General features: G+C 40.3%; 1 protein-coding gene across 21 annotated transcripts in view; it reads right to left on the bottom strand.

The window, feature by feature from the left end:
• Positions 1–26,672, bottom strand: part of ESRRG (estrogen related receptor gamma) — a 391,934-nt gene that overhangs the window by 248,842 nt on the left and 116,420 nt on the right. The window lies entirely within an intron of this gene.

Raw genomic sequence — 26,672 nt, forward strand, 5'->3', positions numbered from 1 at the left:
AAAAGTGACAGCCATGCTGTTATAGCCTTCCCTAGGCAATCCAACCCTCCCTTCTATCTGCACAAGTTTGCAATTCTTATTTTGAATGCCTCTGGGAACACTGCAGAACAGGCAGGGGAACAGAGCATCAGCCATCCCATGAGCAACAAGTAAAGAGGGTTATGTTGAATCTGTTCTAAACCCACTTGTATTCAAACAGCTGAACAGGCAAGGGGCTGTTTGCCCTTCTTTGCCCCCAAGGCCTCAACAGAACACAGGGAACAAAGATTGTTTCAAATTGTGGGGTTTTTTTTGTTTGTTTTTTTGGTTTTTTTTAATTTTCCTACATATCACCTAAAAACATACAGGGGAAAAAAAAATCTTTCTCTCTGAAAACCCCTGGTGAGGGTACAAACCAGTATAAGGTTTTGTACAGCAGTCACTGCTCATCCAAAGCTACATTAACAAACCCCCAAACACCCAAAGTACCACAGCTCTGCCCTCCCTCGCTTCACCCCACTAATCCACTCCCTTGGGAAAAGCCACATCCAAATAGGCAGCCCCTGAAGTGTGCCCCCAGCATCAAGTAACCCCAGCTCTGGGGGACCAGCAGAGACAGAAGAAATTAAGAAATAGGAGGAGTCACGCTTGGGTGCCTGGTACAAAGAGAGATCCACAGCGCAAGAAGAAAAACACTGCTCGCGGGAGAGCAATTTCTTTTTGTTATCCACAATATTTTACTTCTAGCTGCAAACCTGGAGCTTGAAAGGATCCTTGTGAGCGCTGTTTATTTATTTAAACCAATTCTTGCAGCTATCCTTCTCTGCAAACAATATTGAGGTGAAGAGTTTACAGGAGCACATTGTCCAGAGTTCAGCAAGTGCTTTGCTCTAGCACAAGGCATCATCCAGTTTGGGAGACTTCCCCTTCCTTCTCTCTTTAAGGGAACTGTTTACTGCGTGGGCACATGCACACAGCAATTCACCTTTCTCTGCAATTGTCATCACAGCCATTCCCTGACAGATATTATTATCCCCTGAAGATGGTGCATGGAAAACCCTATCCCCTGCTAGGCTGTCCCAGTTTTATAAACTGCAAATCTGGTCAGCTTACTCTACAGGAGGAAAAAAAAAAAAACTACAAATAAAGCTGTTTAAAAAGAACAGCTGGGGCCACACTGCCGCATCAATGCAGCCCCAGTAGAGGAAAGGCACCATTTCTCTTTTCCTGCAGGTCCTTCCTTCGCCCTGCAGGGACACCCCACCACCAGTGAGCCCTGCCATGTGCTCTGCTGGGCAGCAAAGTGGGGCCCAGCAGCAAATCTGCCACAGCTCCCATAGCAAATGAGATGTAGGTTGGGAAGGAGGGTTAGGTACCTCCTTGGCACAGATTCCCTCCCAGCCAAACTCACTGCAAGAGAGCACCCTGAGTTTAGGCAACACTTGCTTCAGCTTGTGCTGAGAAGCTTTAAAGATGAGCACAGCCTTGTGCATCTACCTGACCAAGCTCAGCCTAAGCACTTCTCTAAGGACTGCCTAAAACTGAAAGTCAAAACACAAGAGGTTTACATGCCAAGCAAAGGCTGAATTAAAATATACTTTTTTTTCTCCAGAGCTATGTGATCCAACACAGGTTGGCAGTAAATGAGAAACTAAAAAACAGAGCCACTTACAATACATTTTTCAAAGAACAGCACTGCAACAACGTCTCTGATCAAATGGCCATTGTATGAACATGAGTCTTACACACAAATTGTGCCTCTTTGTTTTCAAAGGAATTTAAAAAAACCCCACAAACCACACAAACAAAACAAAAACACCCAAACCACACAACTTTCTTAAGTACTCATTTTGAGGGCAAATATTCCCTTGATCCATAAGCAACAGAAAACTTGTAAACTGGGGGACTATGCACGTTTTCCATCCTGGTGTCATATAGGCTCATTTCCCTCAGACAGGCAAAGCTAAAATGAGAGCCTGGTAAGGAGAATACCATAAAAATTGTCTGATGCATAGGTAGATGGCTTACCAGCCAGCTTTTAAACAACTTGTTTGTATAATCCCTCAACACACACCTGCCTGAAGTAATTTGTCCCCTTTTAAGGGTTGTTTTTTTTTTACTACTTTAGTTTTAGATGTTTTTATTTTTAAAGTAAAATGGATTTTGTTGACCCAGCAATAAATGAGTTCCACATTTTGCTGGTTAATTGCCATGAGCCACAGAAAACCCCTTTTCTTTGGCCAGATGAGCAAAACTCCATAGACAGGTCAAGACCATTCAAATTCCAGTGAAAACTGAAATTTTTACAGAAACAACAGAGCACCAAATGACAGGAATGTAATAAAAACCTTCTTTGAAAAATCAGTCTCAGCTAAGTCACTATTTGGTAGAAACTCCTTTAGTATTTGGTAGAAACTCATTTTGATACACAGCAGCTTTTTGCTTATAACAAAAGGGACAGAAGTCTCTAGTTACTACTACACTGCACACAATAATACTTGGACATCCTTAAGTAAAACCTAAAAACAAACAACTCAGGCTGCTTTCAGATGACCAGATCATGGGACATTTAAGTTTTTTCAGTTAACGTTTACACAAAAAATATTTGTATCTTGTGGTCATAGTGAGAACCCACATTATCATTCTTGATTTGCTTCTTTCCTGAGAATTTTCACCTGGTTTTCCAAATCAGTATCACATCACATAAGTCATATAACAACACCAGTGTATGGCAAGCATGAGAATTGGAAATTCACTGTACTGCAGAGCTCATCAAGTAACGCTCAAGCTCATGTTTACAGCTCAAGTGATTTCAAAAGAGATGAGTAATTAAAGTTTGTTTCTTAAGTCTTAGGTTGTAGTTTATGCTACATCAGGAAACTGAATTTCCCCATTTTTCAATGAGCGTGTACAAATTTCCCCCCTATCATCTGAATAAAGCAGAGCACAGTCCCACTGACATCTTCATCTACTATCTCATGCTGACTTGGAATTTAAAGTCAAAATTTAAAAACTGATACCAAGTAATAGTCTAAAATTAAGTTCAATATTGTGTTTTGAAAAAAACAGTACTCAAGACCAGTATCAGTACATGAGCTAAATCAAATGTTTAGAATTTTGGTCAAATTCAGATTATCATCATCTGCTTCTCCACAAGTGTCTCTGACTCAATTGGGACTACAAATGTGACTTCAAATCTTACTAGCCTAGTTTTTCTTCTTAGGCTCTTCTGCTTTTAGCCACAGCTGTAAAACCTATGAGATGTCCCTTTCCCATTATGTTTTCAGTAAGATGCTGGCAGTGAAGAGATATGGAGATATGCAAGAATGCTACAGAATGGTAAAAAAAAAAAAAAAAAACCACAGAAAAAAATAGTATGGTTTTATTTTTTACCTCCAAATGTAGGTAACCATCAGTGAGTGGTAGATTGCTCAAATTCATTACACAGACACTCTTCATGTTTTGTTTGTGATTATTTAAAATGGATTGTTGGTACCAACTCATTACAAGCAAAATGGGAAAAAGTGCCTATGATCATAATTTGTGGCTTTAGGAGAGCCCAGGTGCAGAAAAGACTTGAAATCTTTGCTAGGGAACACATCTGCGTTGCATCAGATGCAGGTTCCAGACAGTGAATCTTCAGGTAGCAGTGAGCAACAAATATTCATGACCACCGACTGCCATTCTTTTGGTGGACTGCAAATTTCAGAATGCTAATTTCAGTTGATGTGTGGATGTATAACTTATCTTTTAGTATTTTTATACAACTATCACATTTTAAAGCCATTAACAATGCAAATACTCAGCATCTGCCATTTCAAGTGTTCTCTGTCAGTGAAAGGTTTTAAAAGGTTTTGATCTCAACGTGCTGAACTGCTGAGCCCAGTAGTCTCACATTTATGCCAGTATAAATTAGCAACAAGTCAATGGAATTAAACTGGAGCAAGAAGAAAAGTGTTGCAAAGATTCTCATATTCCTATTTTAATTATCACAGAAATTAGACTTGAAATGTACTGCAGTGAAGCCAAGAAAAAAGCAGAATTAATATTTATAAACTAAACAACACAGTTAAGATTAATAACACTGACTTTGTTTGTTTAAAGTGTAGCACAAGTTGCTTGACCATTTGTAGCAGCTTTTTGTTTTACTCTTTACCTATTCTAAACACAGTGTAGCACTGAACTAAGTTAGTATTTTAGGTAATTCCAAATGGGGTTCCAAAATTGTGAAAAGGAATTAGACAGTTGTGTGTAATGGTGAGTTTGGGTTACTCAGTTGGACAGAGACTCTGGAAGATCCTGCACTGAGAACAATTCATTCACACCCCTCACCTTTGTTAACTCAACCACATGCTTCGACTTGCCAAGTTCAAATATGAAGCACCAGCTGCAAATAAGAGGCAAGGTGCTCTTGCTGGGGCAGGTAAGTAGTGCCCAAGGTGGGCCTTTAGCCAAGGGATGGACCAGCTGGAGGAGCTCTGTGTCTGCTGGAGCTGGGATCCCGTTCATTAGATACATCCTGCTGCCTATCCCCAAACCCTCTGCAAGACAGGACTTACTTAACGTGAAGGCCGAACAACTAATTAGCAGCTTTTTTCCACTGACTAATACAATTCCCTTCTAGCTGCTCCATAAAGAAGATTCAGTGGAATACCTCTGTGAAAGCAGTGGAATTCCAGGTAGTTATGGTGACGAATTTCATTGTGAATGAGGATCAATGTCCCATACTACTTTGAATAGTAATTTCTTAATTCTTATTCAAATCCGTCCAGCAAGATAATATAACTTGAACTGAATTGGCCATGTGATCCTGATGGCATCCCATTAATGGGCTGTTCACTTAATTTATGTAATTTTTAAAAATTAAATAGTCATATTTTAAATCTCTACTGCGGTCCTTCAGATTGAAAGTACATGTTTAAAAGTTATAGTCTCTTTATAAATCAGTATGTCTGCACTTCTTAGTTTGTTGACTGAACTTTCCCCAAGTTTTAATTCATCTTTTCTCATCTTTCTCTCTTCTGCCTGTGAGAACATTGTGAAATCCCTGCATCCAGCCATGTCATACTAGCCACAGGAAAAAAACCTCCACATTTGTAAATTCTTATTTGGGTTGGCAAACAAACCATGGTTTTCTATTTGCACAGAGAGAGCATAAAAATCCAGTTATAGGGACACTTTCACTGATAGTCAAAAGCCAAATAAATCCTGTCTGTAAGCAAAACGACCATGAAGGCAGTTATTAATAACAACAGCTTACAGACCTAATTCTGCAAGATGCCGAGCTTCCCTCTCCGAGCAAAGAGGAACCCAAGGTGATCAGCACCTCCTGCAAAACATTTGGCAACTGTGGCCTGAAGGGCTCATTGCAGACACTCAGCCGTGACCCCAGAGCACAGCTGCCCCCAGCAGCCCCAGCCCTGAGAGGGAGCAAGACACTGGGAAAAGAAATGCCCCCTCTATCCAGGGCTATTTATAAAGCTTGCACTAAACATTTAGAGCCAAGCCCTAACTTGGCGAGGTGTCAAGGACCACACTGAAAAAAAAAACCCTATACCCTCATTAAGAAAATGCATGAAGCACTGATTTCTATTTTCGGCCACAGTTGTAAGCATCGCCAGGGTTACAGCTGCTTTATTGTGGTTTCTCAAGAATTTCCTTGATAAAAAAGGATAACAGAATTAGCTGAGCCTTTTGGAAATAGCTGCACAGTCCAGCTGTAAAACAATGTCAAGTAGTTGGCAAAAAAACCAACCCAAAACCCCACAACACAACAGTAGCTACATGTCTACCAGCAGTGGCACGTTTGCCCTCTGAAGTTCCTTATTTGGAACTGGGAAAGGGTAAGAAGAGGGAGACTTGAAATCTAAATCTACTGCCCAAACTGGTACAGAAGTGCTTTTGTTGGTGAGCACATAACCTTCTAATGAAGGCACTCTTTTCTAGCAAGACCTACGGGTACCTCCTGCACGGACATGCAGGTGGAGATAAGCAATGGTGATGGAAACGAGTTCAACATTCTTTTCTTCCAGAGAGAAAAGCATTTAGCAAACGATGTACTAGGACAAAGGACTGAAAAACAAAGTAATAAAATCTTCAAAGCAATTAGTCTTTGTTATTTCATGCCAAAGAATTACAATCTGTATCATTTGGCTAGGAGAAGGCAGCTAAGGTAGAAGATACAGGGTCAAGAGGACTAGATTTAGCAAAGCCTTGGGCAAGCAGCTCTCAGCTTTTCCTATGAAATGCTTGCCCACTCCCCCAGCTTCTGCAGGAATCAAAGACTATCAATGGTTTGTACCTGCTGGAAAGATGAAGAGAGAGGAAGCTTTCCCTTGTGTGTATGTATGCATGCAGACCTATTTCATGCCTGTAAGCAGGGACAGACCATCTATGTACAGTTATGCCCCTGAAGTTTTAGAACATCAAACAAAAATCTTCCTGTAAAGGCAATGAAATGTCCAAACAAGGATATTATATCACATTACATATTAATTTCAGTGTTCATAGTATTATTCCTGCATTTTTTTATTAGGAAAAAAAAAATTTCCTGCCTCTCCCTCAGCTGAAATTCAGATATACTGAAAAACATGTTGAACAGTGAGAGGAAATCACTACATGGGCAAGCTACAAGGAAGTGCACTAGTTATTTCCCAAATTTGTAGGCAAAGCTCACAAGAAAAGAGGAGAAAACTTTTGTGGGTAAAGAAGAAAGTGAAGTAAGGCAGTTCACTACCAACTCTGTACTAATCCTGCACATCAGGAACCAATACCTAAGTTCAGAATAAGTTTCCATGTTAAAATTTAATACTCCTTCACATGTCAAATTCCCTCATACCTCAGCACTCTTAGTGATATACTAAGAAGGGTTATAATTATACATAATCACAATAATCAACCCCATAATTATTTCACCTGGGACCCTTTCCATTCCTGCCTGACTTAGCTATATGGTGTCAGCTTTTCAGACTGAGCACCATGAGTTGTGGGAAACCACTGTAGCTAGTGTGACACAATCAAGACCAAACCAGGTTAGCTGCTGTGCCCCCAGCAGTGTACATGTTGAATAATGAAAGTCTTCTCTTAGACCAAGCAGTAACCCCATATCAGTATTAAAAAAAAAAAAGAAACCCAAAACAAAACAAAAACCACCAAAAAAAAAAAACCCAAACCAAATCACCACTGCCAAAAAAAAAAAAAACAAAACCGAAACTCACACAGGAAAAGTGAATTCATTTGTCATGTACAAGTAGAGAAAACAGGGCACTCAGCTGGAACCCAGAAGATATGAATTACAGGTAATATTTTCAAAATTGTCTAAGGTCTAGATAATTAAATTAACTCAGGCATAGCTCCCTCAACATCATGGTGCCTAGATTTCTTTTAAATATGGGTTCAAGGTCAATGGTGAGCAATACCTGAAAATCCTTAAACATACCATCTTTTAAGAAGCAAGGGGTGATAGTGAACACCTGAACACAACAAAGCCAAAGTTAGGTATATTTGCAGTATATTTGTTCTCTAGCCTGTGCTGTTGGTGATGGAAGAAGTGGCTTCCTGAGGACCATCTGAAGCACACACTGGGCACATCTTCAAGAGAGGCCTGTTTCAGTACATAATCTGAAAGGAGATGCTGAAATACTCACCCTACAAATCCCTGCTATTCTTTATAACCATACTTCTGAGAGAGCCCAGAGTCAAGCCCTGAAGAGCTAAGTTTCCTGACAGTGATGCTCTTCAGAAAAATGTTTTTCTTTAAGGTGCTTTCACTCATTTTGCTTGTTTGTCAAACTAGGTCCTTCTTTGTACTCAATGTCCTTGCCTGTTGGTCTCATCTTTTCCTTTTAGACTGCAAATCCCTCTCTAGCCTGGAGACCCTTTGTGTTTACCTCCTCCCTTGCAGAGCTCAGCACGTGCTTGCCCATCTCAACATCAGCATGTTCAGTGAGTTGGCTTGGGGTAAGAATATGATGGCACGAGCAGGTCTGTCATTGTCACTGTGCCAGCTGGGAGGTTTTTGTTTTGCCCAGTTAAGAAGTACAGTATTTGTACAGACATAATAATATATAAGAGATCATGTCTATCTTTGGATTCTGCAGAAGTGTTTTTCACCGTGTTCCTAGTAGCCAAGTTAACTCTTTGCCCAGAATGAATATGCAGCATCCCAAACATCGAGTGAGTGAATGGAAAGCCAGAAATAGAGTCCTGAAGATCAATAGATTTGACTGAGAAAGCGTTTGCATTCTCAGGGGTAGAGATCATTGTGTTTCTAAGTGGATCAGAGATATGATCCTTGGCTGCTGTGAATGGAATGGAAACTGGATGCCATCAGCAGGAGATACGAGTGCTGATGCAGTGAGGTAATGTGGTAAGGAATAGCGGAGTGGAAGGAATGCAGTGCCATGCCCTGAGGAATCTTAAAATTAGCTCAATCTGGCATTCAAACGCTGGGTGAAGTGAAAAGGAAAAAAAAACACATCGATTTTACAAGAGAATAATTTCTGAAAGGAGAACAGTGGCTCTCTGCACTGCCAATCAAGACCCATGAGGCAACTCCCTACAAACCTACCACCAGTCTCACCAGAGCCACCACAATCCTGGGAAGGAAAGGTAGCATTGAAAAATGATAGGTTAGTTCTATAGAAATGCAAGCCAAAGCCAACCTTAAATGGATGATATTTCCACAAGAAAATCTCAGAAGAAAGGTTACATTTTTCTACAGTTTCTCTAAAGATCCTATCAGGAGTCACACCTGCTTTGAATGATATCAGCAGTAAGTTTCACTTTTGTCTCTGATGAGAGTCAGGCTAACCTGAAAATTAATATAATTACTCCAGCCAAAATGTAGCTGCTGTAGTAGGGTTCTTAGGGCACTGATTGTCTCCTTTCTAAAGCCAAGATGCTACTGCTTGGTTTATTCTGAGAAGGAAGTCCTTCTTTCTACCACCTTCTTCCACAGCTCCAATGCACAACAGTTATTAACTTTTCACAATCATTTCTATTATTGTCAGGAATGCAGAGGATAAAGCATAACTCCAAGCCTACCTCAGGGTTATGTTTCAGGGGCTAGAGGCAGAACTGTGAATAAAATACTCACACTGATGGCTTTATTTTGAAACTGTACTGTAATGCTTGTAATTATGACTACACTAATTTTCTTCTATTCAAAATTACAGGGTATTCCTTACCCCTTCTGCACATTAAATACCACAGCCATAGGACAGTCAGAACCTGCTGGCAGGCAATCAAACTCCCAAGAGATGGAAATGCACACACCACAGCTGCTTTTCTGCCACATGCTGTCCCAGCAAAGAAGGACTGAAAGTCCAAGTGAAGATGGGATCTGACTGCAAAGCCAACATGCAGATTTTACCACTGAAGGTTACTTGGTACCTATTCCAAGGTCTAACCATGGACACTGAATTGTGTTTTACATATTTAGAAAGCATTATATTAACATTTCCATCGAAAGAGGAAAAAAAAAATAAAAGGAGAAATAAAACCTTATTAGGCACAATTCTCAGTGAGTGATATCTGCTTGGCACAGAGCAGACTGGGTCGTGTCAAGGAGATGGTGATACACACCATCCTTACGCCAACCCCAAATTCCCCATATCAGCACTTCTAAATTCTGCTGCTATTCTACAACTGCAGGCCTTGGGCAAGCAGAAAAGGCTGAAGTGAAATAAAGCCCTGTCATGTCATCTCCCTGTACCACACACCCCTCAGCAGAAGCACAGAGGCAGAGGTGCAGGTTGAGAATTAAACAAAATAAAAAGGAGGAAAATTCTCATTGCTGGCCCCAAAGGAGCTTCTCTTTTATAGGCCTCGCCAGGACTTTGCAATCAGATGATAGCACCCCCTCCATTGTTCAAGCACTGTCAAGGGGCATTATACTCAGAAGATAATCCAGCCCTTGAACTCCCTAGGTACTGGTTTTAAATACCTCTGATGAGATCCAACTGCAGCCTATCTGGGTACGCCCCAACCATCCAGCATCACATTTGGTTATGTCTACAAAAACACCAGCTAGGAAGAAAGAGATAATGAAGAATGACTTTATAGTCTTTTATTTGAGAAAAAGCTAAACATATGGATCCTGGCACTGAAAGTATGGAATCTGTGATAAAAACATATGGATATCCATATGGGGGAAAAAAAAAAAAAAGGAAAAAAAAGGGAAAAAAAAAAATTCTTGGCCAGAAATTCTGTGCTTGCATTTTTATCCTGTATGCACAGTGCACCCCCTTCCCTCTGCAGCGCAACGCTGCCTGCCGGTGGATTAGGATGTTATAAATTCACATGCAAATTTCACAAAATGCTCTACTGTTATCAACTTTATTAGATTTACGAATACAGTCCCGCTTATATTTTTTTATTCTCTTAATCCCTTTCATCACTTAATAGCTCAGAAAGTAATGGATTTCAGTAAAAAGGAGAGGCTTATTACAATCAATCCCGTTGCTCTATCTCTGCTCGACGCTCGACTAATGAAACTTATTTTTCTTCAGGACCTCTACAGGAAATCCTTTCCTAAGGAAAAAAAAAATGTTTAATATGTTGCTGGTTTGTAATACTGTAACTGTATTATTCCTCTCCTTTGGGTGTCCATCCAGAGGTTTGTAAGAACTATTAATCGTACTTTATTCACCAAATTCTAGCCTGTAGTGACACAAGAAGCTACGGAATCTTATTTAATACAATACACCAACTTACAGTTCATATAACTGGAGGCCCTCACAGTATCTTTGAAAACTCAAAGATTAATTTTCTTTTTAAATAATGAGGGTAACAAGTTGCCAGAGAGGGCAACTTTATCAAAAGGTTTACATCTTAAATAGTCCCACTGCTGAGGATCACAAAGTCTCTGTCATCCAAGTTGGCTTTCTCTAAGATCTTATTTCAAGCACGCCACTCTCATAGGAGTTTTTAAAGCTGTCCTGTTTCCCTCCTTTTGCATTCTTTGATTGAAAAGGCAAAGTACAACCCAACCTTCATTATTAAATTCTCTGTTAAGAGATAAGCAACCATCCACAGATTTACTGCTTTAGCCAAACCTGCAATACCCCAGGGCACCCTGAGTAGCCTCCAAGCCAGTCCTGCCCACGCTACTTGGTTCATCTGCCTGCTCTTCTCTCCATCACTGCTGGAGTCCCCTCCAAGCCTGGAAAGGGGCTTCAGAGCTTGTCCCTGTGTCCTGAGGGCTCTGTTACCCCTCAAGATGCAGCCAATGAAGCTGCCCAGAAAGCTTCCCTTGACACAGGACCACCAACAAGTGCCTTGGACACTGCTGGCAAAAAAACTTTGTTTGCTCCTCATGCATGGATGCAAAAGTACATATATGGATATGCTTATTTCACTACGGAAGTGTGAGGAAAGAAAACAACTTTGGGATCATTTTTATGCCAGCAGTGAATAAGTGTTTTACCATTTCTCGATACCTCTCCACAGGAGAGCAAAAAATGAATGTAAGCAAAAGAATGTAGGTCCCAACCTACCACAAGGAAGTTACAGACCAAGGCACTCCTTCAAACCAGACTCCTTACAGTTAAAGAACATTCAAGGAAATATTTTTCTTTTGCTTATTTATTATTAATGTAAATATTTGTTTTCTGCAATTTTTCTTTTCATCTGACCAGGACTGGAAATGGAAGTTACATGAGAAAAGTTAAAAATAACATAGGCATCATTTTAGAAAGAAGAGGTGCCACATGTATCAGGAACAGGAACCAAAATTCCATTTCCATTTCCAACCCAACAAGGTCTGCAGCACAATATGGTTTTAGCACTATATATACTCAGTTGACAATAACATGGGACTTCCTAACACTTCTGCCTCTGCTCTGAATTCCAGAACCATCCATGAAGGTTACATGATGTAACCAACCATGCAACATTTAATTAGGAGGCAGTGCTTCCTGGCCCGAAGTGGTTATGTTCTTAAACATAGGAATGACTTCTTTTTTTCCATAACTAGTAAAGTTACTAATATTTTAAGTTTTGGGTTTGTTTTTTTTTTTTTTACTCATTTCAATAAGAAATGTTTCTTGTTACTATGGATAAATGAAGGGAAGTTAGGAATGCAATGGCTTTGTGTCTGGATATCTACCTACAGCAATCTTGATCCTACAAATAACTCACATGGTTAATTTTGTTCACATGAGCACCTGCTTGTATGACTAAAGTTACTCACGTGCACAAGTGTTTGCAAGACTGAGCCGCTAAAGCCACTGAATTAATGGCAGAAATATATAATATATATAATTGATGAACAAGTGAATTAGGATTCTACTCAAAAGTAGGTAGAAAAGGATTATCACTCAGGCAAGCTCTTTCTTCAGTGACTGTTTCCAATTGATAGATTTGTATAAGGCTGAGTTTCTGATTAGTTCTGAGATATGAAAGCTTCAAAATGTAGGAATAAAAAAAAAAGACTTTCTGAAAATGAAATGCAATATCCAATTCAATTAAAAGAAAAAGCTATTATCTGGAATTGAACCAAGACTTTGGGATAACGTTATTTATTCTGTGCCAAGTAGTAGATGTTTTCCAAAATGCCAGTTTACTTGGATTTTATGGAAAAATTGACCTTTTCACCCAGAACAGAGGCTTCTAATTTCATTAAAGTTGTTAGATATTTCCTCAGAGGGCATCCATGCCAATTCTGGTATTTCAATTCCCCTGTTTGCATCTATATTCCTCTTGCACGGAAGTGTCCTGACAAAGCTATAACCATGGTGTTTATTCCTGCTCTTTCTGTACCCACTGCCAATGTACTTCATTATTCAAACTCTGAGAACATTGAGGAAACTGGGAAAACTAAGTGCTGCCCAGCCAAAGCTGCCCTCTTGCTGACACCCAGCAGCCCTAAGCCCCTGGGTCAGGTCATCTGCGCCACAAGCACCCCAGAAGAGCCTGAATCAACTCAACTGACAGGAGATGAGCCAAGCCTGTCAATTCATAGAGCAGCTTGAGCTCATCATCTGTATTTACATAGTTCCTCAATCAAACTCCTGCGCTCTGTAAACTATGTTTATTACCCTTCTTACGGGCCGACACGGCTTTACAGTTGCTGTCCTTACAGTAGGGGCACAGATCTACTCTTGATAGCTATTTTGTACCTTGACTCTCCCTTTTAAGAGGGAGGGAGCAGTTATTACTTGCCAAACCGGCACATGTTCATAGAGAGAGTGCGGTCAAGTGGTCAGGAGCAGAGCTGATGTTAATTAGCAATGAAATGAGGAATGAACCAGCATTAGCCCTGAGACTAATCAATGGGAAAATCACTCCAAGCAGGCAGCTTAATGAAGTACTATACAGCTGTTTATTTTTAGTCTGTTTTAGCCTGACAACAAAATCCCGATTAATTAAGGAAAAAAAAGTCTTTCTAAAATGTATTTCCTTGTAGAGCCTTGCTATAGCTCTGATTTGTTTGGATTTTCTTATTGCATTTGTCTATATCTCTCCCTGGCAATTAAAGGCCCAGCTAGAAAAATTAAAGCAGGTCAGAAAAGCATGTACCCATCAGTGGCACACATTTGTCACCAGCATAACCTGCCACCTCACAGGTGGCCCATTCAGGGCCCTCTGCAGCACTTAACTCCCTGCCCCTCTGCAGTGGCAGACAGAGGGTCGAGCATCCTGGTCACCAGCCTGCTCCTGCCATCCCTGTGGCAGGGATGGGCTGCCAGAGGGAAGGATGTGTGAGTCCTGTGGCATGATTTGGGTGAGGCAGCCTTGGTACTCTTGCTGTCACAGAGCTCCAGCATGACCCTGGATGAGGACACCAGGGCACAGTGCCTGAGCATGTTTGAAAATCTGGGCTTTGCCCTCACTGTGACGCTTTTCCTCACACGCCGAGGAGATGCAACAGCGCTTCCCAAATGTTTGTGTTGGATCACCACAGGTGAATCACACATTATCTGCCAAATAAGTCACTAACCAGGACATCCAAGGATGAGGATGTGGCTGCTCCCACACTGGCTGCTCTTTTGGGCACCCCTGTGTCTTGTGGGCTCCCCCAGTCATCTCCCTTTTAACTCAACATTGCACTGGGCTCTTCCTTCATGCAAAGCTCAGCCTTATCTAACAAAGCTGGTATAGCACACTTGGAACATGGTGACATAGAAGAGCCTGGAGAAGAAGGCTGGGAGCTAAAGACTTCCCTCAAGAACACTACACCAGGAGACAGCACCATAACACAACCTTGACTTACCTAGCTGAAAAAACTGTTCTCTTTTAAATACAGCAACAGTGAAAAACAAAAAAAATGGGGCTTTACTTCATTTCTCTTGAAAACTCCAAATTCATTTTTTGATACATTCATGCACAATAGCAGAACATAAAATGGCATTTGCATGACAGTAAAATTAGTTATGGTTTAGACTTGACATTAAGAGCAGGAATTTTAACACCAACCATAGCATGAGTTGGAGACACAGGAGGACGACAACCCTCATCCTGCACAGTCCTCACCCACCAGAGTAGAAATAGTCACAGGTAAAAGGTCAATTTAAACTAGCTCTTATAGGAGTTTTTTCCTTTTTTTTACTGTGTGTATTGGACAATTCATTGTTTGTTTGATCAAAGTCCTCTCATATGCCAACAGAAGCATGAGGGGGGAGAGGACTTTCTTAATCTTTCCCAAATATAATCAATAAACCACCTTTATTTATCTCCCACCTGAAACTGTGTCAAAGAAAAAAGGAGAGAAAAAAGTGGGAAAAAATAGGACAGTCTTACGTAGGTATGTAAGCTTGTCCAGGCTAAATGTACATACTTGTCTTTAGAGACTTTCTTTGTTGTATATTGCAATAAACATAATTCTGCAACCTTTTAGGCAAGCACAAACTAAGCGAGAGCTGGGTGAACGACACAAACTGCTCTTCCCCAGGAAAGAAAGAAATCATTAAACTGATATTATCGGGCCCTCTGTGGCAGAGACAATTTCTAAGTCAAATTCACCTCCTGAAGATGGAGACATTACAGTAAATGTATTCATTAGATCTCGAGTGACAAGCCTTAATTAAAATGTACTGTGTTTGCAAAATGAGAACAAAAATTGAAGACATTGAAGTACAGTAAATATATCTTTTGTATTGAGCAGAGCAAGACAGACACTAGCTTTTACTTAACACTCAAAAGATACTAAAAAATGAATGTTATAGATATATTTCAATAGCATATATATTTGTTAGAAACCATCTGACAGAGCATATGTACTGTAACATAAATTCAGACATGTCTGCATCCTTATACACAAATTTCTTAAAGACTCTATTGTGCATATAAAAAGCAAGTTTTACCAGTTTTCCTTGCTTAGTCATTAATTCCGCAACATGCTGAAATAAATATTGCTAATGCTTTTCACTTCAATAACTCCATTCATGCAAAGATCACAACATTTCACAAACATCAGTTAAATAAACTGCCTTGTGGGAGAGGCAGTGGCTATAAAAGAACTGACCGACTGCTGGGGGTAGAGGTGGAAGATCATACCTGTTTAACAGCACACAGTTGGATTATAAACTTCTCAAGCTTAGCGCATGCCAGCACAGTAGAGCAAAAACATGTTTGTCTTTTTCTAAAAGCACACATGAACATCCAAGTCTTGCTACAAATACACCAGCTGATTGAAAAGATCAGCAACTCGTTGATTGATTTCTACTTGGTTATGATTACTTGCAAAGGAAGCAAAGGTGTTTTATCAAAGCCAACCAAAGGTGCTTACTAGCAAGACTTGATTCCATCCAACTGTAAAGTTTGATTTTCAGAGGGCTCTTTTTTTTTTTCCTTTCTTTATTCTTTTTTTGTTTTTCAGCAGCAGGAGATGGGGAAGAACCACTGTGAAGCAATTATTTGTTAAAAAGTGCAGACCTCAAAAACAACATCACTAGCCAGGTAATCCCCTTTATAGCATGATTTGATAGCTCAGGGAAAGCTAAACAAAGGCACAATGCACTGCAACCACAACAGCTGGGTTGGAAATTGCTGCAGATTGTTAGGAGGAGCTGCAAACTAGAGATAGGCAGTGAAGAGGTTAGAAATGATAGGGTAAAAAAAAAAAAAAGGGAGACAAATTACTCCAAAGACCATATTCTTTAAATCGTTGAAGCAAAACATGTTTATTTGATTTGTTTGTATGCCTATTAAAAAAATGCTACTTTGGGATTCTAGAAACCCAGTCTGTCAATTTTTCAGCTCCTGCACTTTCATGGTTGCTTAGAGCTGTTTAATGCAAATACACTTCCAATAAGAGATTTCATGCCCCTAAATTACACCCAGTTAAGGGCGAATGAAAATGTAAGGTAAATAACTATAATCAGCCATATTATCTTTCTCTTGGCACCTCTCACTTTACAGGCATATTTAAAGGCATCTCTGGGGTCCTATCCTTTTTAACAAGCGGCAGCGCATTTCCTGGAATATTACTTACGGCGCTGTGCTGCGAACATTACACAGGTTCAAATGTTACCTAGAGACCCAGAAAGAATTGCATCTGTTGCAGAGCCATGCTTGTTGCCATGTTTAGGAACATCTGAAAGGATCAAAGAAAATTTTCAAGTCTCTTCTTCATCCCACACTAAGACTGCCTAGGTCGAGTTTTTGCGCCCGATGCTGTTCGTCAATGGTGTTGGGGTGTAGAGATTCAAGGGAAGAAAAATGAGATTATGCACTTCTGGTGGTCACTGGAAAGCACTCAGGATTCCAGTAAAAAAACCAATAAATACAAGAACTTAAAAGCATTTCACTCCCACTGTTATTTTTAAGCTAATAAAACCATGCTTGAGAAGGAAAGGTGATCTGAGCATAGCTATTAACAGCCTCACAGTCCCTTGCTGTCTCCATGAGAAACTATAAAGTGATAAGCAATAATCAAGGAGCAACTAATTACTCATTTGGCAAAGAAAATACAGAAGAATGGGAATCTTCAGAAGGAAATACATCCCTGAAGTCCTTCAAAACAAATTTGCATTATTCTGAGCGAGCTCAAGTTTGCAGCTGAACAATTTTTTGCATTGTTTTACAGGAAGATGACTTAAAAATTCTATAAAAAGTATTCTGCTTCAGCTAAAAGTGACACAGCACTGACTGAGTTAAAACAGAGGAGCTCTGTGAGAGAATAAATTCCTCATAATAAAGTCAGATCAGTTTAGCCTGTCTCTCCATACATCCCAATTGCTACCATACCTCTATTTACTGGATTTTTATTATCCAAGCTATTTTTACATCATTAGCTTGCAGATCTACTTATGCTGAGGTTCTGCATTCTCCTAGGAAGAAAATTTCTCTGCAAATGAAATTTCACACGGTTATTTGTCTTTAGTGAAGCAGCCCACAAAGTTCTCAACCAATTTACCCCTCTGTGCAGCACCAGCAGAAGCTCTCACTTGACAATTCACATGATCCTTACCTAAGTTGTGCTAGACCCTGTGTAGAAATGGATTTCCTCCCACCTGGTTAAAGTAAATGTGGGACATAGGAGTAAGGGCTCAGAAAACAGATGCACAGGTCCTTGTTTGTGCTACCAGCACGAGAGCTAACCTTTGGAAAGTCACATTTTATCACAATCTCAGTTCTCCCTCCATAAATGGCTACAGTAACAGCTTCACAGGGTGAAGTCCACTTTTCATAATCCTCAACTGAAAAATGCTGAAGAAGAGCAAACTAGGACAAATAAAGGGCTGCCCTGGTTAGGGTGCATCGAGCTGTTAAACTCAGCAGTCCCCAGGACAGGTCTTTCAAAATTACCACAGCATTTCCACTATCCCAGTGACACAGCAGCCTCCCTGAGCTTGAGGAGCCCCAGAAATACCTGTTGTGTTCTCGTGAAACATCGTCAGGCTCAAAGACAGGAATGTTTGATTTCTGCATTGTTACAGGCTCAGAGTCAAAGCCATTCATTTACTGATTATAAATAATAGCTACATTTCCACTGGAGTAGGGATTGGGAACAAAATATTGAAAACCCATACAAATTGTATGAAAAACAGTATTTTTGTGGGGGCAGACAAATAAATACAGACTTACTTTCCTATAGTCTTCCAATACCTGCTTCCAAGCACCTTTTCTCATCTCTGCAAAGCTGCTACTGGAGAACACTTTCTTCCCAAAGCCAGCAATGAACATACAGCAAGATCCTGAGATATAGCATTACTTCACAAAAAATGTCACAATGCAAGTTCACGGGAAAGAAAATACAGCTGATTACTTTCCTAAGTCTGCTGCAGAGAAGTACATCTTAAATTTCATTAAGCCCACTTGGGAAATGCAAACCCAGCCCTTTTCTTTTCAATGTGTTTTATCTACAATTCCTAAATGCAGCTGGAAATGTGACTTTCAAACATCCAGGTTTTTGTTATGTGCTCACCTAACCCTCATCTTGGCACCTGACAGAAGTAAGCTGTACACAAGACTTTGATTTTTCTTTTTGTATTAGGAGACATTAAGCACCCAAACTCTCTCATAAGAGATCTGAGGCATAAGCTACGTAACATCTGTGCAAGCAATGTTTTTTCCACTTAATCCAGACCTTAATGATCAAGAGATATCAGAAAAGTGTCAAAGGAGATAAACCAAGTTATCCCTAATAAAGCATCTATGTCTCATCACCAGCAGCAGCTGATCTGGGAGCTTCATTCTTGCACCAGGGATATAAAAAGACCTCAAAACTTAAATATCAATGCAATATGCTTGTTCATTCCTTGGGAAAGGTAAGTCACTGTGCACTGAGTTTCTATTTAGTGAAGCTTTGAGGTCCTGGATAAACTCTGTAAATAAAGGCATTGCAGGACAAAGCACCATTTTTTTTTTTCTTTGTCTCTTCCAAGGCATGTTTCCTTTGCTTTCAGAAGGGTGTAACAGCCTGTATTTCATGGAAACAGGGATCAAGAAGTGCTAGGGGTATCACCACATAGTCACCAGTACCACCACACCAAGGAAATATTATCATCTCCCAGATATTGCTTCTTCTCTCACCCCCTCCACAAAGGAAACAACTCGAGCAGCATTTTGTTTGTGCTGTAAACAGAGATCCTGTGGTTGTGATAGAGAGACAAGCATGAAGTACATGTGCTCAGTGCATGGGACCAGACACATGACTGGGAAGCTGGGGAGATGTCCACTTAACCATTTCAGACTAGAAAATCCTGCCTGGAACACAGACTTGCTCTGCACTGGCTGTAGAGCGCTGCATTTTGACAGATTTCAATTGATGGAACCAAAAATCCCTGAAATGACTGAGAGGAACAGTCACTTAAACTCATTGAATAGCTGTCTGTGACTCCACTTGAAGATTCTTTTGGGGGTAAAATGTTACCACTGTTATTGCACAGCTCCATTGTACTAGAGGCACAAAGCCACTTGTTATGTTTTTTGTCACAGGACTTCAATAAAAATATCCAAGTAAGGCCCAGCCACAAAGAAACTGAAAGATAAACACCCAGGATTACAAACTGCCTGGAAGCCAGCACGAGGATGCTCACAGAGACTTGCTCTGCTGGAACCAACACTCCTCCACACAGTACAAGAGAGATTAGCCTGGGTGCAGATCCAAGGACACCAAGTGGCTCTGGGCTGCAAGATAAAGGTGCAACTATCCAGGAAGAACCCATCTTTTGCCTGAAGGGAATATAATTTTCTGATCATCTGGAGATAATGGTGATGATGCTTTGCAGCCCTCGCAATGCGAGAGACTTCAAGCAGGCTTGTGAAATGAAGGCTAGAGGGAATGACTGTGGGCACATATTTTTAGATAAAATGTGGGTACCAACTCTTAGGACAAGTTCTACCACTACAATCATAAATTCCATTTTAGAGGAGTTCAGCCGTCAGCTGTTCCCTCAAATGTCCCTTCATCAAGCAAAGGCAATCAGCCATGTCACTGGCTGGCACTAAGGCCTTTGACAGGAAAGGGCAAGGAGGAGTTATCTGCATATGGCAGCAATTTGGCACTTGCATCAGCACTGCATTTTTGGTGCCATTTATTTAGTGCTGATGAGTAACTGGAGAAAAAATAATATGAACTTGTACAAAACCACCTTACCACTTGGCACATGCATCCTTTCTTTAAAATGATCACCTGGAGCTTGTCATTTCCTTTAGTCCTTAAGGAAGTAAAACAGGGATTGGAAACCTTATCCCATCACAGGTACAAGTTCTCCCACTGAATTCAATAGGGTATCAATGATCCAAAAAAAAAGAACTGTCCCTTAAAATAATAGAAAATAGGCAATTCCAAAAGTTTCAGAGAAGGTTTTAAGCCTGTATTGATGGATGTTAACAGGATTTCAACCAACCAAAAGCATAAACATCATCACCATAGCCAAGGATCTCCTCTGCCCTTCCCAATTCTAAACAGTTCAGTAAACACCTCCTTCATTCTCTGACTGGCACTGTACAGCCAGCCCACAGCCAGATCCAAGGAAGGAAAACCACCACACACCTATGAGACATTTCAGCATGATACAGCCCTCAGCCCCAGTTCTGCAAGCAGTTCTGCTTCCTGGAGAAAGAAAGATTTACACTGTCCCAACATGAAGGTCTACATAGCTTTGTTTGTCTTATTTTCAGTTTATTTCAGTTCTGTTTCTCCCTTAGTCTCATTATGCTTGGCATTTAAAACCAGACTGCTTATTTTTATTGTTGCTTTCTTCTCATTTCTCATTAGTTTTTAATTCCAGGTCACCAGTACAGTCAATAGGAAAATTTGGCTGATGAAAAAGATTTTTACAGCCAGCTATTTATTTACATTTTAGGATCCTTTGAGAAATGATAACTTATAAAAGTCATAAAACTGTTGCTTTTGTTGAAACAAATTTGTAAATAAAATTAAAGGAACAGTTGCCACTGTTCCTTTAAAGAGCTGCAAGGTGAAAGACTTGACACCACCAGGAATAAAGTCATCCTCCCCAGTTCCCTTTTGCAGCTCCTCACTAATCATCACTTATCACTCAATGAATTTTGCATTTTTAAGTTGCAAAGCACGAACTGGAAGGGGGGAAGGAGCCCATCACACACCAGCAGGGCCTTGCCTTCTGTTCCCAGGGCTGGGACACACAAGCTGATAACAGCAAGCCGTGGGCTGCATGTGCTTTTAGGTATCAGAATGCTAACTAGCATTCAAATCTTAACTTCTTTTGGTTGGTTGGTTTGGAAGTTTTTCCTCTGGATTTTGGTATTTTTCTTGGGGTGGGTGATGGTGATATTTGCTCAGGATTTAGTGTTTTTTGGTTCTGCTTTGGATTTTTTTTTTTTTTTTTGAAAGGGGGTGTGTGTTAATTCCCACCAGTACACAGCTTAATAAAGGAGGCTATCATCTATGGGTTTTAAACTTCTTCAGTGTTGTTTGCAGACAAAAAACATGGAAGTCTCCACTACTTTGCTTTTCAAAAAAAATTATCTTTAAAGTAGACTTTCTGTCTGTGTTTGAGAGTTTCCTCTGTACATGCTTAGAAGCAGACTGACCCTCAGAGGAGAGACTTGGTGACCACACCGGGGCTGGCACACTTCTCTCCTGACTCTGCACCCAACTACCACTAGATGGATGCGACTCTACCAGAAACAGGCTGTTTTTTTGCACAACGTGTTTTACACTGAAGTCCCTTGGTTCTTTGTCTGGAGGCCACCTAGATGACAGCAAAATATTTCATAGCTGTTTTTCTAAAGACATATCCCAGCCACATAGAATTCCCTTCACAGAGCAGGTTTTAAGGAAATGAGTGTTACTCTTGAGAATATAACAAGGTGCTCCTTTTGAAGTACCTTTGAAAATGCTACAGACCACAGATATCCATGTGAGAACTATCAAAGACATGCAGTCTTGTGGCCTTGGACACAAACATTTGTTAGGATTTGAATCCTGGTCCATTACGTGCTAATGGCATATTTTATCTTTGTTTTAAAACAAAACCACACTTCTAAGAAAGGAAATTCAGAGAGCAAAGGAGGCCCTACATAGGTCACAAATATAATACACAGGTTTTTATCTATTTTATAACTAGGAGACATTTTTTAAGAGATAGCTCAAGAAATACCTGCCTTCAGAAGATTTTGCTGTTACTTTTGTGCACATTCAATGTGACACCTCAAATCTTGATGTTAAATTATTTGTAGGAATTGACTGCAAGTTCACATTATGTTTGGTTTGAAATGATAAATAATTACTATGACAAAGGCTGTCTGTCCACCCCATAACAGCTATAAAAGTAACAGAAACAGAGATGGGAGAAACACTTCTGAATTCCCTACACTCATATTTGGTGTCCACAAATGCAGTTGAAAACTTTGCCAATTTGCATGTTTAAACTTGCCTGGGTATTTTCGCCTAGCAGACAAATATGCTAAGGAAGAGGCTAAGACAAATAAACAAAATCGGGAGACTTGCCCTTTAAACCTTTTTTGAGTAAATTCTTTTCTACCAATGTGGAAGGAGACAGGCAGCTTTAAAATGTGTAATGCTTTATGTATTTAAGAATAGTAACTAGTAGGCATTTAGCAAATTTTGTTCACAGGTATTTTTATGAAGCCATAGGGCCAAACTATGGAACAACTTATATGGGAAGGGCACTTCATGCACCAGACCAGCTAGCCTGCCATGGGCTGCAGCATTGGGAATGGGCATCAGCAGCAACACTGACTTTCTACTTGGAAGTGAAATTTATCTACTGTTTTTTTCTACTAAACCTCAGAGATTTTAGATCCCAAGTGCAGTAACAGTTGTGATCCCCCATCAGATACTTCCACCCCAAAACCGGCGATCCTAAAAAATAAGCAACTCCCCACAGCTGCTGCATTATGAGGGCTTAGATTTTCTTCATACAACTGGTTTGTAGATATATGATAACTGCATGGCTAGTATACACTTACAGATCCTGAGATTGCATCAGCAGATCAGCTAATTTTGTTAATTAGCTATTTGCATGCACAATTACCTGATTTGTACAAGCAGTGAAGGTGATCATACATGTAAATTAGGCATGAATTTGCACAATTTACTCATCTGAAAACCTGCTATTTCGCTTATTTTTAAGCACCAGAGATCCAGAGCTACAGAAGAGGCTGGCAAGTTACTGCCTTTATGTTTGATACATTTCCCAAGTTTTACATTCCTTTTGCATTGCTTTTGTACATCATTGTGGGCAAGTACCCCTGCATGCATGAGCACACAACCATGCCAAAAGAAATGGGCACATCATAATCAAAAAGTCATACAAAGACAGTGGCCTGCATCCGCATACAGACAGAAATTTACTTCTTGTCTCCTAAAGGTCTTATTTTCCCCCTGTTATCTCTTCAGTTCTGGGAACTGCTGAGCTTAACAAAGTAAACTTGATTTTAGTTATCACAACAAACTCAGGAAGCTCTGCAAGGAGCAGAAACCCAAACAACTCGAGTGCAAATGCTCAGCCTGAAGCCCTGAAGACTGCTTAACATTTAAAGTCCCACTGCTGCCATGCTGACTTGCTGGTTAGGGGGTTTCAAACACAAATGGGTCATCTACATTTAATGTGAAGTTATACCATAGCTTGTAACGCAAATGGATGTTTATGCCATCGTGGGCTGTTCAGGGATTACAGAGTGGAGCACTTAGCTATTATAAAAAGCAAATTCTCTGAAAACTGCACACCTATCTCTTCCCCTCCTGAGGTAACATCTTTAGCTGAAGAGGGATTTGGGACAGTACAATAAGGAGAGCAAAACCCAAGAATGGATGAGTGCAATGCAATCTCAAATATATCTCTGCCTGCTTGAAGTGGCAAGGTAATCAAAAATTCAAAAATTTTCAGTTAAGTAGGGACAAAAAACACCACTGGTTTAGCCAAGAAGAAACAAACCCCATAAGCTGGTTGGGGCCAATATCTACACATTAACAAAAAAAACCCCTCCCAACCAACAAAAAAAGAAGCCCAAACACTTGTTACAACATAGTTAAGTAGAAGGTTAAAAACAGGTCTTCAATCTCAAGTGCTGTGCAACTCAGTTTCATTGGCTGTGGTTATTCACAGGACTTCCTCCAGGAGAAACACTACTCATGGTTAGAGGTGATAAAGTAATCCAAATGCCTAGATATTATAAATAGAGGGTCAAACTCTACTTCTGTCCCTCAGCACAATGATTGCTGCACTATTGTCTACAGCTTCTTCTCCTCTTAACTAGAGACACTTTGTAGTCTGGGCAAACTCTGCTTTAGGTGTGTAGCTCCTTCCATCTCACCTTTATTCTCTCCTCAGAGTAGTCACTAAAACTAAAGGCCTTGGGGCAGAGCTGCTAATGGCTTTGTGTACAAGACTGACATAGCAACACAACTGTCAGATTTAAAACACAATTTTTTTTTTTACCTACCAGTACAGTGTGTGGTGCAATTGTGTGTGAAACAGTAGGGAGCTTTGGAAGAACATTAGGGCTTCACTGAACCATTTCTGAGGCAGCTGGTGATGGCCAACAGGGCAGGACAAGTGCTTGCAGTGTTGCACCTCAATGCTCTGATCCAGCACCGCTGGAAAGGACTCCAACTCCTTCTCCAGTATCTGAATATGAATTGGTTTTAAGGATGGTACGACTAAAGAGGGAGTTAAAACCACCTTCTTCTGTAACTTTGCAATAAATGAGCACATTTTTCTTTCCTTACATTAAACAAAGGGGACATGCTGAATATTCATTTACTGAAAAATTCCAGATAATATAAATACACTCAAAATAGGAGTCAAGCTGCAATTCCACTTCCAAATATAAGTCAACCCCTTTGGGACCTGGGGAACAGAAGAGTCAGATCCAGCTCAGCCCAACACTCCTCCCTGGCATTTCTCCCCAGGCACATGTGTTTGAATGTGTTTATCTGCAAAGGCTCAGGTCAGTCTTGTGCTGTAGGAGCATCTCCTGCAGCTGGAACATCCGAAGCAGGTAGCGCTCCATGCTGTAAACTGCTCATGCAGCAGGACTGAGAAAGAGGCATTTCCTGGTCACCGGCTGTTCCCGACCACAGGAAAATGAAAATACAGCATCTCCGCACCTGCTCACCTGATGGTGAAGGAAGGAAAAGCCATTACCGAGTGACAGGAGACGAAAAACCAAAATCCACTTCAGCAACTCATCCCAGCACTGGTGATTAATCTCACACTCCCACAGCCTGATGCACATTAACCAGATAATTAATAATTTCTTTAGGGACTCCAGCTCGGCAACTGTTTTATCAACCCGCACAGCATTAGGAGAGAGATGCTGCATTTGTGATCAAACTGCTGGAACTACCAAAATGTTCTGCAGGAACAGTAAAAGCTTCAGTGCAATCTGTGAGCCCAGTTTTATAAGTTACTGTAACATATGTGCAGAAATCAAGGCTGCTCCTTTATCAGTGCAATCACCAGACTCAAAAATCTGAGCAAGATCAGCATAATAAGAATAATTAACAGCAATGCCCAACTCCATCCAATCCCCATCTTTCTCCAGCAGAAGAGCTTCTCAGTTTTAAACACATTCTGCTTGAAGCAGCAGCATAGTATGTCCAATCATGCACTTCCAAATATCCTTGATATGAATGACACATCAGTATAATTTGCCTTACCACAAAAAAATTAAACAATAAAAAAAATCACCAACCTATGTGTCATAACATGTGTGAATTCTATAAGCCAAAGGCTTTCAAGCAATTCAGTGAGGAGGATGGCCACACTTAGCACAGCTCTTGCTAACAACTTTTTGCCACCCTCTGTGCACTCATTCTCCATGTTCAAGGACAGTCACACAGGATCTGAAACACAATACCAAAGTGCTGGCACCACATTATCTCCCCCAGCACTTAAAAATGGACTGCTGAGAAAAATCATGGTAAGTATTCTTTCCGATATTAAACTCTCCAGTGTGTTAGATATATGTCAGTATCAAGTGATTAAGAATGACTGATAACTAATAAATCACACCCACAGAGAGTGACTGGGTATTATTTCTTTCAGCCCCTGAAAAGAGCTAGATTCACAGTTCTGCCTAAGTAATTTTATCTTTCCAAATTAACCATCCTGTGCAACTGCTGCTAGCAAGGAGATGTTCCTTTTTTTTTTAAATTTTTTTTTTAATAGGCTTCAAAATAGTAAGTTACTTGGGCTGCTTTTCTAGTAATAGTTTATTGTTATCGTTACTGTGCAGGTAAGGAAACAAAGACCCATCACATGTGGGAGTCTCAAAGCTTCCCCACCACAGAGTAGATTCCTAAACAAAGCTTGAACTCGTCCTTTCATCACACAACTATTCTTCCACCTGAGAGAAAGCTGCAGCTTTTGGCTACAGCTCAGCAGAGTATCTGCCTTCTAAAAGATATCCTGCTCTTCAGACTCGGGTCCTGGAATGGGCCTGTGCAGAACTTTAGTGACGTTAGTGAGAGAGCTTTAGCCATGCACATCTGCACAACTGACCAGATATTGCCACGTGCATACCCCAAATGGTGTGGACAGGGTTAGAGACTGGGTTAGTAACAGAGAATGCTTGATTTGAATTTCCTTTCACATAACTAAATGATGTAGTACACACCAATTCTTTAATCATCTACTTTAGTGTTTATACCACTCTGCTCACCGTATTATTTGAGCCCCTTCATTTTCATAGTGTCAGTTACCATTATTCCATTAAATTAAATCCTTTTACAAGCATCTTTCTATAAACATGCACTAGAGATAACATAGCCACATGGTGAGGATTCACAG

This window comes from Taeniopygia guttata, chromosome 3 (genome assembly GCF_048771995.1).
Source record: "Taeniopygia guttata chromosome 3, bTaeGut7.mat, whole genome shotgun sequence".
NCBI lineage: Eukaryota > Metazoa > Chordata > Aves > Passeriformes > Estrildidae > Taeniopygia > Taeniopygia guttata.